The following is a 17,488-nucleotide window of genomic DNA, read 5'->3' on the forward strand; positions in this document are numbered from 1 at the left end:
TCCAGGCAAAAACAATGGAGTGGGTTGCCATTTCCTTCTCCAATGCATGAAAGTGAAAAGTGAAAGGGAAGTCGCTCCATCGTGTCCCACTCTGAGTGACCCCATGGACTGCAGCCTACCAGGCTCCTCTGTCCATGGGATTTTCCAGGCAAGAGTACTGGAGTGGGGTGCCATCGTCTTCTCTGAAGGAATACTGGATATCCCTTAATCCACCTGGCACTTCCTGTAGATCTCTCCTTCATTGTTCACTGTGGTGATAGTTCTTAGACAGTCCACACTCAAAGCAATCCAGATGTTCCAGTAGGGTACTTACTTCATTTAAGTTAGCTGTATCAATAAAGCCAATGCATTCAGTGTGATAAAAATGTATAGCACTGCAAAGCTCCTTAAATAGATAAATTTAAAAACCAATAAAAAAAATTTTCTTTTCTGTTCTTCTGTCTTATTCTTGGTGCTGGTCCCTGAATTAATGTTTGGTGCTGGGGTAAGACCAGCAGAGCAATTCATTTGTATTCTAGGAATCTGCAAAGACTATTAAAGAGAGTAGGGGCTTCACAGTGTGGGGTGAATAGGACTGAAAGAAATGCCTAGGAATAGAGTTTCTAAAAATCAGTGGTGCCAGGACTTCCCTGGTAGCCCAGTAGCCAATATTCCATGCTCCGAAAGCAGGGACCCCAGGTTCAATTCCTGGTCAGAGAACTAGATCCTACTTACTGCAACTAAAGACCTTGCATGCTGCAATGAAGACTGAAGATCCTGCATGCTGCAACCAAAACCCAGCACAGCCAAATAAGTAAACATTTTTTTTTTTAAGAATTAGTGATGCCAACCATTAGGGAGCAAAAATACACAATATTGTGCTTTTCTTGTCAGCCCTCAACTCTATTCCCATCCTACTATAATACTGAGAAAACCAAGGCAAATACATCCTATTCCTTCTGCTGAATGGAAGCATAGCCTGATGCTGACAAATGTCACTGATCAATCAAACTAAGATCATGACATCTGGTCACATCACTTCATGGCAAATAGATGGGGAAACAGTGGAAACAGTTTGGTGGGGGGTGGGGGGGCTCTAAAATCACTGCAGATGGTGACTGTAGCCATGAAATCAAAAGACGCTTGCTCCTTGGAAGAAAAGTTATGACCAACCTAGACAGTTCAGTTCAGTCGCTCAGTTGTGTCCGACTCTTTGCAACCCCATGAATCGCAGCACACCAGGCCTCCCTGTCCTGTCCAACCTAGACAGCATATTAAAAAGCAGAGACATTACTTTGCCAACAAATGTCCATACAGTCAAAGCTATGGTTTTTCCAGTAGTCATGTATGAGTGTGAGAGTTGGACTATAAGGAAAGCTGAGCACCAAAGAATTTATGCTTCTGAACTGTGGTGTTGGAGAAGAATCTTGAGAGTCCCTTGGACTGCAAGGAGATCCAAGCAGTCCATCCTAAAGGAAATCAGTCCTGAATATTCATTGGAAGGACTGATGCTGAAGCTGGAACTCCAATACTTTGGCCACCTGATGTGAAGAACTGACTCATCTGAAAAGACGCTGATGCTGGGAAAGATTGAAGGCCAGAGGAGAAGGGGACAACAGAAAATGAGATGGTTGGATGGCATCACCGACTCAATAGACATGAGTTTGAGTAAACTTTGGGAATTGGTGATGGACAGGAAGGCCTGGCATGCTGTAGTCCATGGGGACACAACTGAGTGACTGAACTCAACTGATTCCTTTTGATGAATGGAAGCACTGCCTGATGCTGACAAACATCACTGATCAATTCTAACAGGAACTACATTATTATGACAATACTGGTTACTTTGGCCAATACTTGCTGAATTACTCTGGGCCAGAAACTGCGCCCAGCACTTCACTACTATCACTTCATTTAACCTATATACGACTGTCTATAAGCTCAACATTCAGAAAACTAAGATCATGGCATCTGGTCCCATCACTTCATGGCAAATAGATGGGGAAACAGTGGAAACAATGTCAGACTTTATTTTGGGGGGCTCCAAAATCACTGCAGATGGTGATTGCAGCCATGAAATTAAAAGACGCTTACTCCTTGGAAGAAACGTTATGACCAACCTAGATAGCATATTGAAAAGCAGAGACCTTACTTTGCCAACAAAGGTCCATCTAGTCAAGGCTATGGTTTTTCCAGTGGTCATGTATGGATGTGAGAACTGGACTGTGAAGGAGGCTGAGCACCGAAGAATTAATGCTTTTGAACTGTGGTGTTGGAGAAGACTCTTGAGAGTCCCTTGGACTGCAAGGAGATCCAACCAGTCCATTCTGAAGGAGATCAGCCCTGAGTGTTCTTTGGAAGGAATGATGCTAAAGCTGAAACTCCAGTACTTTGGCCACCTCATGTGAAGAGTTAACTCATTGGAAAAGACTCTGATGCTGGGAGGGATTGGGGGCAGGAGGAAAAGGGGATGACAGAGGATGAGATGGCTGGATGGCATTACTGACTCGATGGATGTGAGTCTGAGTGAACTCCGGGAGTTGGTGATGGACAGGGAGGCCTGGCGTGCTGCAATTCATGGAGTTGCAAAGAGTTGTACACGACTGAGCGACTGAACTGAACTGAACTGAACTGATAGGCAGTTTACTTGTCATTTCCTCCAGTTTACTAATGAGAAAACTGAGGCTCAAGGGAAGTTACTGAACTTGCTCAAGTCGCATAGCTAAGGAGTGACAAGCCCACATCTGTCTAACTCCGAGCACTTAACCAAAAGTTGCACTCTTCTCAAACCATTTGAATTTGATCTGCTTGGGGCAAAAGCCAAGACAGTTATTTCTGGGCACGCTCATGCCCAGGATAGTACACTGCACAGCAAATGGGATTCAAAAATTCTTGCTTTGAAATGACCATCCCTATTTTTACGAGTAACATATTGCAACTAAATCCTTTGGAAGTGGAAATATTAACACACTATTCAGTGGAACAGATCTTCACTTGTTACCATGATAGCAGAACAAAATATACACAGAAAAGCTTAATTTTAATTCATATAATCTTTAAATGGATTTGTGAACACAGGGCCACCATCCTCTCTATACAGAAACCCCTAATTCTCCAGAATGCAACAATATTGAAAGAAGATCATCAAAGCAATGGATCCAAAAATAGATATAGTCTAATCCACATTAATTTTAATCTATATAATCTCCCGTCTAAATGGATTTGTTACCATAAGACCATGGTCTGCTCTATATGGAATTTTCTAAGTTTCTAGAATACAATATTTTAAAAGGAAAATTAAAGGCATGATCTAAAATAATGACTGATACAGTCTGGGTTAGTTTGGGATTCATCTTAAAATGACATTTAGCTCATTAGCAGTAGCAGTCTGATCTATTCTCCCTACTTAGTAAGGGTTACATATGGTATTGGCTGTATTTTCCAAGCCCTGAATCAGGATACATGACACAGGATTGCTAGGGAGTATCCAGAACATATGGTCAACATCATATTAGGGAACAGCCACTGAAGATACTTTGGAGTTGCTGTTCCTACAGCACATATGTGTTTCAGAGAATAACTTCTTATTTTCCCAAAGATACAGCCCAAGTCTACCAGAAGCCTTTGAGAGTTGAAGTTAATTATATATCCAGGTAGGTGGGCCAGTGAGAAAGCTCAGAAAACAGCTTGATAAGACGAGAAATCAACCCTTCACCGATTTTCAGTTTAAAGAAGCCACATCAAACCTTAATGAGAAACCACATGTAGTGGTAAATTCTGGCATTTAATTTTATGATTATTTACAGCCATTCTGGTGCATAGCATATGGCATAGAGTTGATTTTTTAAGAGTATCAGAAAAATAAGCTAGAATGGACTAAATACATAGCAATCAAGTTTTATTCCTCTTGGTATAGAGATGAGAGACATATTTCATTAAACAAAAAAGATAAAATGGTATGAGCTGTGGCTAATAAGTCATACTTTTGGAACTGCTTGGCATCATGTCCTAGGTGAAAACTAGTAACAAATATTAAGAGAGTTAATACAGCTGCAAAGTAATTTATTCTTAGGCAAATGTCCTACAGTCTGCCAAAAAGCTTCGTTCTTTTAATTCTACAGTCATTTATCATTCTAATAAAATGTTATAAAATACACTGTGAAACCTTTCACCTATTTGGTTTTTAAATTATTTTCTAAGGTCTCACAGGAGACTTTGGCAACAGAAACAATGTTTTCTTTTTTTCTCTCTCCAAGAATGATGCCTTTGCTCATCCAATATCCCTAAATATAAACCTAAGAGATTTGGATAAATTTACTTCTCAAATCAACTATTAATGTATGCTTCATTAAATGGGAAGATGAACAATTAAATGACACACGATATAGTTAAAAAAAAAAAAAAGGAGCAGAAGAGTTTCAGGTATAAGATGGCCAATCAGAGATTCACCTCCCTTTCCACCCAAAAGCCTACCCAGAAAGAGTCTATCAGTACAAAGGAATACAACCATATGAACAGAGAGAAGGGAGAAGAGGGCAATGCCTTACACTTCTGCAACTGGAAAGCTCTAGAAGCATAAGGATGGATAAAACAGTAGAATAGTCCATGGTCCAGAAACTACCATAAGGAGATACAGTGCAAATCACTGCAAATATAGTACAGAATGAGAGAGGCTCTGGGACAGAGTAAGAAAGACAGTCTTGACTATGAGCAAGGCTGAAAACAGAGGAGCTGGACGAAGGAATGTAGAACTGATGAGCTCCCATCAGTCCCTCTCTATCTCAATCCCCATGTATGAAGAACTGGCAGGTTGCAGGTAGTCTATCCTCTATTGTCTGGCCAAAAATTAATACACAAAAATTAAGGTGGAAGGGGAGATGAGGGCAACACAGCAGCAGGCAACTCCTCAGCATCAGGACCATCACCATCATGCCAGGGACAGTGGAGTTGACCACTCTGGACAATCTGAAGGTGCAGGAGGTGAAAATGAATTCTTCTGTGCCAAGAGCTGTGGCCCATCACCGAAGAGTTTAGTGCAGTAAGACCAAGAAGGAGTTGATGCTGTGCAGCTGGGAGAAGGACCCAAGGCAGTGTTTAGAGGAAGGCAAGCTTCTCAACCAACGTGCCCAACCAAGTCCCTTTTTTTTTCCCCCAGGCAAGACTTTACTGGGGCTCCTGCTGCAGCCCAGACGGGATGAGAACAAACAACACGTTCCCTTGCTCGCTCACTCCCTGAGGTGGGGGCAAACTTGTTCTTTACACAGGGTGAGGGTAGGGGTGTGTCCAGGGGTCAGGCCAGAGAAGTGGTTTAGGTGGTTTGCCCACCTTTTATGTGGTGTTGAGGGCGGCGGGCTTGCACAATACCCTGATTTTGCTCCCAACACCTTGTATCTGCTCCATGCTCTTCAGAAGTGGCAGTGGGGTTCTTTTGGTCTCTCTGTGTCTTTTGGCCCTGGACTTCTTTAGGGAGATAAAGTGGAGTCTTTCACAGAGTACTGGACCTGCAGTGATTATTCTGACCTGCAGCAATCTCTTCACCATCATAAAGAGCAAGCAAAGTTTCATGAGTGAGTACTGGACAAACAGGGCTGGGTGAGCGCTGACCTTAGGGAGCTGTCAAAGGTCACCAAAGTGAAAACAGATAGGACTTTACCAGAGAATCCCTATCACTCAAGACCAAGGCCAGAGCCCAACCCTGAGATAGAGGCAATTTTTGATGTTGTTGTTCACTCACTAAGTCATGTCCCACTCTTTGTGACCCCATGGACTGCAGCATGGCAGGCTTCCCTGTCCTTCACTATCTCCTGGAGTTTGCTCAGATTCATGTCCATTGAGTCAGTGATTCCATCCAACCATCTCATCCTCTGCTGCCCCTTTCTCCTTCTGCCCTTAATCTTTCCCAGCGACAGGGTCTTTTCCAATGAGTTGGCTCTTCATATCAGGTGGCCAAAGTACTGGAGTTTCAGCATCAGTCCTTCCAATGAATATTCAGGGTTGATTTCCTTTAGGATTTACTGGTTGGATCCCCTTGCTGTCCAAGGGACTATCAAGCATCTTATCCAATACCATAATTTGAAAGCATCAATTCTTTAATGCTCAGTCTTCTTTATGGTCCAACTCTCACATCCATACATGACTACTGGAAAAATTATAGCTTTGACTAGATGGACCTCTGTAGGCAAAATGATATCTTTGCTTTTTAATACCATCTAGGTTGGTCATAGCTTTCCTTCCAAGAAGGAAGCCTCTTTTAATTTCACGGCTACTGTCACCATCCACAGTGATTTTGGAGCCAAATAAAATGACATCTGTCACCGCTTCCACTTTAGAAGGCAATCTGAAGCCTGCCAAACATGGCAGCCATCTCTTTTCTCTGGACCATGTGAAGATGAGTTCATGGTCCAAACCCAATCACACTCCATGCAACAGGCAGTGAAAACTCTCCTGCAGTTTGCATCAGCCTGAAAGAGAGCTCTTTCCAGGGGATCACAAACATTAACAACAATGTTAATTTATGTGACCTGGCTGTTATTTTATACCATTTCTTGCCCATTAAATATTTTAAAGGCAAAAAAATTAAGGGGATAACTCTTCCAAAACAAACTTACTGGGACCAGCCATAGCCTTCTAGATGCTGGCATCTGAGAATTCATGGAAAGACTCACCCTTATTATCTAAGGCAGAGGAAAAACAGAGAGAGAGAGAGAGAAAACTTGATTTTTAAATTTTGCATCTATTATCATTTGAAAACCATGTTCAAATGTTTGAAAATATTGAGAGCCTATCATGCCTACACCCAATGTGGCAACAAAACAGACCCTAGCCAGGTTTGGCTGGGTGACCATTTTTCTAAGTGGGTGTGTTTATTTGAAATGCTCAATACCTCTTCTCTTGGCCACTTTTAGAGAATTAAAAATAGGTCTTGCAAGGAAACCATCAAAAACTAATGTCCATAACATGGGGCAGCTGGATATACACACAAGTGCTATTATCTTTTGATGTCCACCAGCTAGACACAGTTAATGGCAGGCAGCTGAGCATCAAAGGAAAAATGTCCCCCATGTGCCCTTTGCTTAGATACTAGCCCATAAGTGCTTTGGAAATTCAAGTAGATTTTCAGTGGGTTATTTTTATTGTGGGTTCACAAAGATCTTCAAGGAAAAGCACCTCATTTGCAGACATTCACTCTCCAGGTTTTCCCACCTTTATTCCCATCACTCCCTCTACAATGAGCTTTAAGTAAAATCAATGTTGAAATAAAGGATGTCAGTACTTGGTGGCTAAAGGAAATTAACTCTCAAACAGTTGAGAGCCTAAAACTTAACTCCTAAGACAATCTAGTTTATCTAGTTTATCTGCTCCAGAATTTTCTAACCTACAATTCTCATCCTAGCTCCACATTGGAGTCATCAGATGAGATACATCAGAATCTCTAGGGAAAAGCCAGGACCCTTGTCTTAAATGCACTCCAGTTATTTCTAACTTACACCAGGGTCCAGAACCCCTGAAGTTCCCTCTAGTTATAAGATGATTGCAGATTATTTGAATGAGAAACTGCAAAAATTGATGTAGGGCATGAGTACATACAGGCATTTCAGGAGCATATAACACTCCAAGATAGTTACTTAACAAAACTTAAAAGATAATGATCTCAGTTGTAAGAGACTGAAAATTTAGAATCAACCAATTTCAGTTTCAGGTGGGCAAAGGAAAAGGAAATGGATGCTGGATCACCACTGAACCCCAATTTTCATCTGGCAAATGACCCATGCCCCCAATATCAACAAATGCAGGTCGAATTGACTTGACTCTTCTCCTCAGCCTAGGATGGAGTGCCACCTGACACTGGTCCAGTCATTTGGGACATTTCCTTTCCCTGGCCATAGTAATTGCTCGAGGATCAAATCAGAGCACATAAGACATGGTTCTGCTACAACTCTTAAACCAGGGAGACTTGAATCAAAAAGACATGGGTCAGAATTGGTACAGCCAGTATTTTCAACATAAGAGAAAACCTGAGACTAACCCAGAGAAGAGTAGCTGGGAGACTTCAAAAGATAATCCAGGACCTGAATCCATAATTTGGGTTCCTGTATCGAGCTAAGCCTTAAGCTAACATTACAACTTAATTTTAAGTTATAAGAGCCAACAGATTCCCTTTTTTATAGGTTAGCGTGGATCTTGGTAACTCAAAGAATTCTAAGTGAAATATCTTCCAGCTAAAACAATAGTTTCTTCCTTTCTCTCTTACACTGCCCCCAATCCCAGCATAAACACAGGACATCATTTACAGAGAGTCCAGACTCACATTTAGGCTTCTCTTGTGGCTCAGCTGGTATAGAATCCGCTTGAAATGAGGGCGACCTGGGTTTGATCCCTGGGTTGGGAAGATCCCCCAGAGAAGGGAAAGGCTACCCACTCCAGTATTCTGATCTGGAGAATTCCATGGACTGTACAGTCCATGGGGTTCCAAAGAGTTGGACACAACTGAGCAACTTCCACTTCACTTCACTGTAGCAGTGAACTCATTCGCTCTCCATTTTCAAAAGTCCTTTCCTTTCATCTAGCCCCATGATAGTCTGAGAAGGATTACCCTATATTAATGCACAAAGAAAAAGCTTGAGCAGAAGAGACTTGGGCTGGGAATACCATATCAGTTGTTCCTATCAAAGATATCAAGACATAGATTCACAAGGAAAATAAATACAAAGACATTTATCACAGTAAACTACTGGATATATCACAGCAAAATGACTAAAACCTAAAGACAAGGAGAAAATCTTCAGAGAATCCAGAGATGGTAATGTATATTACCGTCCAAAAAAACCCTAATAAGATCTATAGCTGATTTCTCAACAATAATAAGGGTCAGAAGAAAATGAAATATCCTCAAAATGATAAAATGAACTACAACTATAAATGCACTGCTGCTGCTGCTGCTAAGTCGCTTCAGTCGTGTCCGACTCTGTGCAACCTCATAGACGGCAGCCCACCAGGCTCCCCCGTCCCTGGGATTCTCCAGGCAAGAACACTGGAGTGGGTTGCCATTTCCTTCTCCAATGCATGAAAGGGAAAAGTGAAAGTGAAGTCACTCAGTCGTGTCCGACTCCTAGAGACCCTATGGACTGTAGCCCACCAGGCTCCTCCGTCCATGGGATTTTCCATGCAAGAGTACTGGAGTGGGGTGCCATTGCCTTCTCCAATAAATGCACTAAATACACTAGGGAAAAAAAAAATATGTATATACAGACATAAATCTGGCAGTTCAAAAATCTTTCTTAACATCACATCAAAGAGGGAAATCATGAAATCCAAGAGGAATATATCTGACCATATAAAAACTAAAAATTTATAAGCTTTAGGTAAAATTCATGATATAAAATGTGAAAGATATTTTAAAACTGAGGAAAAAGTATAGTATTTTCAATATGTAAGATAGTAAACTATTATCCTTAACAGTCTTTACAAATCAATAAGAAAAATACTGTAAGCAACCTAAAATTGGCAAAGAATATATAACATAATAAAACAAACAAAAAATATTTAATAAATTTGAAAATTTTTAACTTCATTAATAGTAAAAATACAAATTAAACAAAAATGTTACAGAAAGTTTCAGCTATGAAATGATCAGTATTTTAAAAATGAATTTAATATTGGGGCTTCCGTGGTAGCTCAGCTGGTAAAGAATTCGCCTGAAATGTGGGAGACCTGGGTTCGATCCTTGGGTTGGGAAGATTCCCTGGAGAAGGAAACGGCTACCCACTCCAGTATTCTGGCCTGGAGAATTCCATGGACTGTTTAGTCCATGCGGTCACAAGGAGTTGGACACAACTGAGCATTGAGTTTTTTAGAAAAGCTGCTGATAATTAGGCTCTGTGCACTTCTGGAGGGCAATTTAGGAGTGTAAACATTCGTGCACTCTTCCTAGAAGGCAGCTGAGCAGCACATAGGCAGCAGTCTAGTGGTTAAAACTCTGTGCTTCCATTGCAGGGGAAGAGGGTTTGATCCCTAGTTGGGGAAGTAAGATCTCACATGCCGTGTGGTGGGGACAAAAAATAGGTTAAGACATGTCCCTTGGCCCATTAGTTACATGTTTAGGAAAAATCCTTAATTATAATTAAAAAATGAATAAATATTTAGCTATAAAAACTATATAGCTATATAGTACAAATGAGTAAAATTTTAAAACACTGTAAATCTTCAACAATAGGATAGTTATCAAAATAGTAAAATACATTGTAATTATATTTGTAATAAGAAATACAAACAAGTAAGCACAGTATTACTTCATTTTCCTGGTTTTTATAGGACATATACCACCTTTTTAATAGCACAAATTATAAATATATGGTATTGGACTCAATTTATATGCCTCTCTAGATTTGTTCAACCCCACTGGCCTCCCGGGTTAAAGGAAGAGTTCCAGCTGGACAGTGATATAACCATTTAGCATGAGTTCCATGCCGAAGACTCTGAGCAAACAAGGAATGGCACACATTGAGGACAGGAAATCCCTTCGAGGACTCTCAAATCACATCCCACAAATCCTAATTACATATCTAGGAAGCCCCAGAGTGTGCAGCTTGGGTGTTCAGAGAGAGAAGAAGCAAGTTCAATGTATTTGGCCACCTGATGTGAAGAACTGACTGATTTGAAAAGACCCTGATGCTGGGAAAGATTGAAAGCGGGAGAAGGGGATGAAGATGAGATAGTTGGATGGCATCACCGACTCGACGGACATGAGTTTAAGTAAGCTCCAGGAGTTGGTGATGGACAGGGAAGCATGGCGTGCTGCAGTCCATGGGCTTGCAAAGAGTCAGACACGACTGAGAGACTGAACTGAATTGATTCTTGTCTTGTTGCTGTTGTTCAGTCACTAAGTCGTGTCTGACTCTTTGTGACCCTATGAACTGCAGCATACCAGGCTTCCCTGTTCTTCACTATCTCCCTGAGTTTATTCAAACTCATGTCCATTGAGTCAGTGAGGACAGCCAACCATCTCATCTTCTTCTGCCCCTTTTCCCCCTGCCCTCAGTCCTTCCCAGAATCAACGTCTTTTCTAGTGAGTCAGATCTTTGCATCAGGTAGCCAACATATTGGAGCTTCAGCTTCAGCATCAATCCTTCCAATGAATAATCAGGGTTGTCTTACATCTATTTCCTTTCTATTGGTAGCTTTGGTGGAAAAAAAAAAACCAGCACTTATACTTGGAATGATTAAGAGCTCATCCTGGAATGTAGCATCATTCCCAATTCATGGAAAGAATCCTTGAGAAACGTTTCAAAGCATCATCTGTGTTTATGCCCTAAACAGACTGAATCTAAGCATACCCACAGTCATCACCTGAGATGCTCTCTTCAGTGTCCTTGAAAGCAAATTCTTATGAGTCTTAGCTTCTAAAACACAATCCCTCTTCATCTCACCCCAAATCTAGGTGGTCTTACATTTTTGATAAGAATAATAATGAATGATGAGAGTAAGACAACAAAGGATGAGATTAAAGATTCATTAATCAAATGTTTCAGAATATAGGCAAATTTACTCAAATTCTGACCATGCAAATGTTGACTTTAGAATCCTTTAGGAAAAATGCAGTTAAATCTGTATCAACATTTTAAGGAAGACAATCAAAGTCAAACATTATTATCTTTTATGATAAGTTTCTGTTGCCATGACACAGGTTCCCTTTTTGTGATTTCAACAGTGAAGATTTAAAAAAAAAAAAAAAACTTAATTTAAAAGAAACCTCATATAGATTTTTACAAAATGTGGCTGAAATTGGTAATATGAGATTACTAAACTGAGAAGCATTTTTTAGAGTTTTAAAGTTGTTAAGACTCCAAAAATATATAAGCCACAGTCTGCATACTAAGACTCAAGACTTTTCATCACAGGAGAAATCACATATGTTAAGGAAAGGTAAATAAAAATCTGCCTTGCACAATTCAAATGACATTACAACCTTAAAAAAAATTTTCAACCCGTTAGTCTTATGTTCACATTTCATTGTAAGTTCCCAGAAACCAGAGTACATGTCTGTTCACTACTATATTTCCTAAGAGTCTAGAAAGAGCATCTTTACAGTAATTATTTTAATTGATAACTTTGGCATTAAAACTTTTCTTGGCTGTTAAATGTGTATATGATTCCTTTCTAATAAATTCTTGCTTCAGGCACAGACTGTTAGTGACTTCACCCCACCAACACATAACTCAATAACATAGTAACCCACTACCCTGAAATGTTAGGACCTGGAATAAAACAGCTTGTAGGTAGTGCCTGACTTGATGGCTGACAGTTTAGATGGGAACCAGGGAGTTGTTTGAAGCCATGAAAAGAAAAATCAATGCCCGGTAGGAACAGGAAGCAGCACACAGGAAAAGGCAGAAGCTGAGCAGCAAAAAGAACCTCACTGAGGCTCAGCGGCATCCTCGAAGTACTGCAGCTGTGTCTATCAATAAAGCCCCCCTTTGGCTCAAGGGACCTCACGTTAAATGTCCATCACTTGTAACTGAAACACTTCTGACCAAGTCATCATTTTCCCCTCTAAATCCTATTCTTAATTATTGCCAACTCAAGGTCTATCTCCCTTGAGACAGTTAACTCACATTTCATTACAAAACAAACAAAAGAATATAGGTCAGATGTCATAATGATGAACCTCAAGTTTATGTTCAGAGTATTTCATTAAACTCTTATTTTATAGCATTGGGTAGCACTCAAAACAAAAGGCCTTCAGTTGAGACCTAAAGATGCTCTTACCCGGCATATAGTAATCTATATGCAGTAATCATTTTAAACATGCCCTAAACTGAGTTAATTGCTTTTCTTATAAATTCACTAATTTTCAATAGGTATGTTTTTACTTTCTTTCCAGTAATAATCCCTAATGTTTTTCTACATCTGCTGTCAGTTTTGAGACGCTCAACAACCATGTGGAAGGTAGCATGGCTATTTGCATTTTTGTACTATTCCTGGTAGACTAATTGCTGCAATTCAGAAAGTTCAGCAACTCAAAACCATTTATTTTAGGCTGACGTTGAGTCAAATGCAAACTAAACAGCTCTCAGAGACACCCTTGTGATGTCACCATCATCAACACCAACACAGGAAGAGGAAAGAGCCTGGGAAGGTAAATACATCAGATACGCCACCTCTTCAGAAGTTGCTGCTGCTGCTGCTAAGTCGCTTCAGTCGTGTCTGATTCTGTGCGATCCCATACACGGCAGCCTGCTAGGCTCCCCCGTCCCTAGGATTCTCCAGGCAAAAACACTGGAGTGGGTTGCCATTTCCTTTTCCAATGCATGAAAGTGAAAAGTCAAAGTGAAGTCGCTCAGTTGTGTCCAACAGCGACCCCATGGACTGCAGCCCACCAGGCTCCTCCGTCCATGGGATTTTCCAGGCAAGAGTACTGGAGTGGGGTGCCATTGCCTTCTTCGTCTTCAGAAGTGATGCACTACAATTCTACTCATATTCTATTGGCCAGAAGTAGTCACGTGGTCTTGGCTAAGATGCAAGAGAAAGCCATCTCCCTTGAGCAGCTGCTTTCTGGAAGCAAATCCACACTATGGAAGAGATCACAGATTTATTGTATTGGTCCCTGTCGATTTTATGGATGAAGACATTGAAATTCACATACAGCAGAAATTAAAGCAGAACAGTTACTCCAACCCAGGTGTTCTCTTAGGTGGCGCTTTCCTTCAGTACTAACACCAAAGTCAGTGACAATGACATGCATTTAGGATTGACATTGAGGGGACTTCCCTGGGGGTTCAGTGGTTAAGACTCTGCACTTTCATTGCAAGGGACGCAGGTTTGATCCCTGGTCAGGGAACTAAGATCCCACGTGCCATGTGGTCAAAATATAATAATAAAAAAAATTTTTTAATAAAGATGACTGAATTATACACACCTTTCCTTTTTCTCGTTTTCCCCATTCTTTTAGTTCTCCTTTAAAGATCAATTTTTAGTGATTTTTTTCTGACTCTTTCCTTTCCTACTCTGCTTTGTCCTACCACATTAACCACACTGCCTCTATTTTTGTTTTTATTAGTATTTATCTATATTGGGGTATATTTTACAAAGGTCCATACCTGCTAGCCGAATACAAGCACCTTAAAAACAATCTTACTCCTCTATGTGTCTGTTTCTCAAAAAGTGATTAATTAGTGACTGCTTGGTACGTGAGAAAAGACTTTCTCCACATCCAAGTTCATTCAGCACCGTGACCTCTCTCGTACAGGTGAAACCTTTTTCCTCAATTAATATGGAAAATCAAAAACAGAAGCCAGAGCACACATGACGGATATAAAAATGTAACCCTGTATTCTTCTACATTTAACACATTTTATGAACATTCTTGTCCAGCAGTATTAGCAGTCTCCCCCCACCCTGCCACCCCCGCCTCCTTTAAATGTTTGTTTAATCCCACCATTCAGCAGCCTCAAGAGTCAAGGCACCTGCATTTGCTGTGAGTTGATGCTTGAATGAACCTTAAATCTTCATGTTCTTTCTGACACCGTGCTGAGACAAACTCTTTGATTCAGGAAAACTGCATACTCTATGGAATAGAGCTGAAGCAATTAATCAAGTATTTAATTATATTGTAACAGAACACAGTTATGAAGCTTTTAACTAACAATGGGAAAGAGTCCCCAGTGACCTTAGGCCACGGAAGACACTAACACACAAAACGCTTTTTAAACCTCAGTTCTTGGGGTCTCAGTGGAAACATGTGGAAGCACAGAATGGATTGGCATTGAAAGGCTAAAAATATGGCAGTCAACCCTTTAAAAGCAGGGTTTTAAACTTGGAGATGCCTGTTCCAGAAGTTCCTAATCACTGGTCCAGACTGGTGCAAATGTTCACCACCTTGAACACTCTAAAACAGAGCACCTAGGCACCTTTCCCCCTTGTCTCTTTCCTCTAAGAGTCCACGGTCAAAAATCTAGATATCATAATCTTGACATTTTAAAGCATGATGTCTTAAAGGGCAAGCAATGCTGAAAGAAACATCCTATTCTTGGATGGTTTGTGAACTCAGAATCCATATGATGATGTAATCATTTTATTTCCTGTTCTTACTATGTCCATCTCACATGGATATCCAGAAGTCTCCTCTCTTGGTCGCCTTCCTTTTCAACCCCTCAACTTCAAATCCAAAGTCCTGGTTCATTCTGTTGCTATCCTGTCCAAACCCAGACAGGTAGGTTCCTGACCTACCTTTCCCAGTAAGGTGAGGCTGGACATGTACATTCTTCAGACTGGAGTTCCTATGAAACAAACTAATTCCTCTCTAACACTGAGAGCAGATCATGGCATAACTCTGATAGGTTTTTAAAACAGCCTATTTTCACACCAGGATGAGAATGGGGAGACGACAAGGTGATGAAGGGACAGGGAGTCCCATCTTGCCACAAAACTTTGCCTCCCTAATATCATTGGGATGAGAAACAATCTGTCTATACAACATAGCACTCTATTTACATACAGCTCACACTCACTCTTCTGGACCAAGAAGAATTATTTCAGCTTCCCAGCAAGTGTGTGAAGAGTTGTCTACTACCAACAGAGTTAAGATTTCAGATTAAGGCTTAATTCTGAATAGGTCTGAAAACTACACTGTGTGGTAGGGTGGATTATTGTTCAATTTCTCCCTCGTTCCCTATTTTAAAAAAAAGAAGAAGAAGCCTACCTATCTACACACTTTGCCATGTGATTCTGCAGTGTCAAGAAATAAAATATGCAAAATACACAGCTCTACCTTCAGCTTGGTCAGGTGACTTGCTTTGACCACTGGAATGTGGGTGGAAGAGACAGCGTACCAGTTCCCAACAGTTTAAGAGGCATCGCTTGTTACCTTCAGCCCCTACACCCACCTTCCTTTACCTTGCGTCTGGAAATGAGAAGACACATGGAATGGAGTCAAAATAAGAGAAGTAACACCAAGTTGAGCCCAGCAGAACCACAGACTATTTTCAGCCCTCATAATAACATGAGCAGTAAGTGAATATCTCATGCAGTACATCATTGCAATTTGGGGTTTGTTTGTTGCTGCAGCCAAAGTTAACTAATATGAATGATACTCAAAATTTTTCACAATCTATCTCAAACATAAGCTTTCCATCTTCCCCTGCCACCCTTCTTCACTCCACAAAATATGTTTCGGACAAATGGTTAGCCCTTAAACGTACCCTCTTATCTTTCCATGTCCATGGCTTTGCTCATGAAAATCCCCTGGCCTAGAATATACAAGTTCCAGTGGAAACAGAACAGGCTTTAAAGTCACCTAAACCAGGCTTTGAAACCAAGACCATCACTTAAATTTAGCTATGTGCTCTCTGAGTTTCAGTATCTCTATCTGTGGGAATGGGGCTGAGCGGGGAGCAGGAGATGATGGAAAAAATGCAGAAGCATCAACTTTAACAGAAGACCAACTCATATTTTCTGCTAATCATTATTCTGACCCCATGACCTAGCCTTAGTTTTATCACCTGTAAAATGGGGATCATGGGTTCTTAGGCTGCTTAAGTGACATAGAGTTGGGAAATCAACTAGGACAGAGCTTAACACTGTCCTGGTTAATTTTTTGCAGGCTGAAAACTTAAATAAATAAATAGGGCTTCCCTGGTGGCTCAGTGGTAAAGAAATCACCTGCCAATGCAGGAGACATGGGTTCAATCCCTGGTCTAGGAGGAACCCACATCCCTGTGTGCCGCAACTACTGAGCCTGTACCCTAGAACCTGGGAGCTGCAACTGCTGAAGCTCACATGCCGAGAGCCTGTGCTCTGCAACAAGAGAAGACCCCACAGTGAGGAGTCCACATACCCCAAATAGAGGATAGCCCTGGCTCACTGCAACTAGAGGAAAAATCCACAGAGAAATAAAGACCCAACACAGCCAAAAATAAATAAATAAAGTATACAATCCAAACGGGGGCGTCTCAAGAGGTACAGTGGTAAAGAATCTGCCTGCCAATGCAGGAGACACAAGAGACGTGGGTTTGATCCCTGGGCCGGGAAGATTCCATGGAGGAGGAAAGGGCAAACCACTCCAGTGTTCTTGACTGAAAAATCTCACGGACAGAGGAGCCTGGTGGGCTACCAGGCCATGAAATCACACAGAGTGGGACACAACTGAGCGGCTAAGCACAGGTACAAGCATGCAATCAAACTGAATAAGAGATCTCAAAGCAATTTTAAAATAATTGTCAAATTAATAAGCATGCATCTTCTTTCTACATGTGCCATGTAGAACATTAGGTTCACTGAAGATATTAAAATATATTTCTTGAGAAAAGTGTTCCACAGTTAAATAAGTTCAGAAAATCTTGCATAAAATACCTCCCTTTGGATATTCATTGTGCACATTAAAAATTAAAGGCTCTGAGAAATCATGTGATAAATAATCTTATTTGACTTAATTTAGCATCTCCTAAAAGGACTATCCTGGAGAAGGCAATGGCACCCCACTCCAGTACTCTTGCCTGGAAAATCCCATGGACGG

The 17,488-nt window shown here is 40.9% G+C and overlaps 1 pseudogene; it reads left to right on the forward strand.

The window, feature by feature from the left end:
* The first annotated feature begins 4,908 nt into the window (after positions 1–4,908).
* Positions 4,909–6,415, forward strand: LOC105001256 (annotated as a pseudogene).
* Positions 6,416–17,488: the final 11,073 nt, after the last annotated feature.

Source organism: Bison bison, unplaced genomic scaffold (assembly GCF_000754665.1).
Source record: "Bison bison bison isolate TAMUID 2011002044 unplaced genomic scaffold, Bison_UMD1.0 scf7180017864380, whole genome shotgun sequence".
NCBI classification, from domain to species: domain Eukaryota; kingdom Metazoa; phylum Chordata; class Mammalia; order Artiodactyla; family Bovidae; genus Bison; species Bison bison.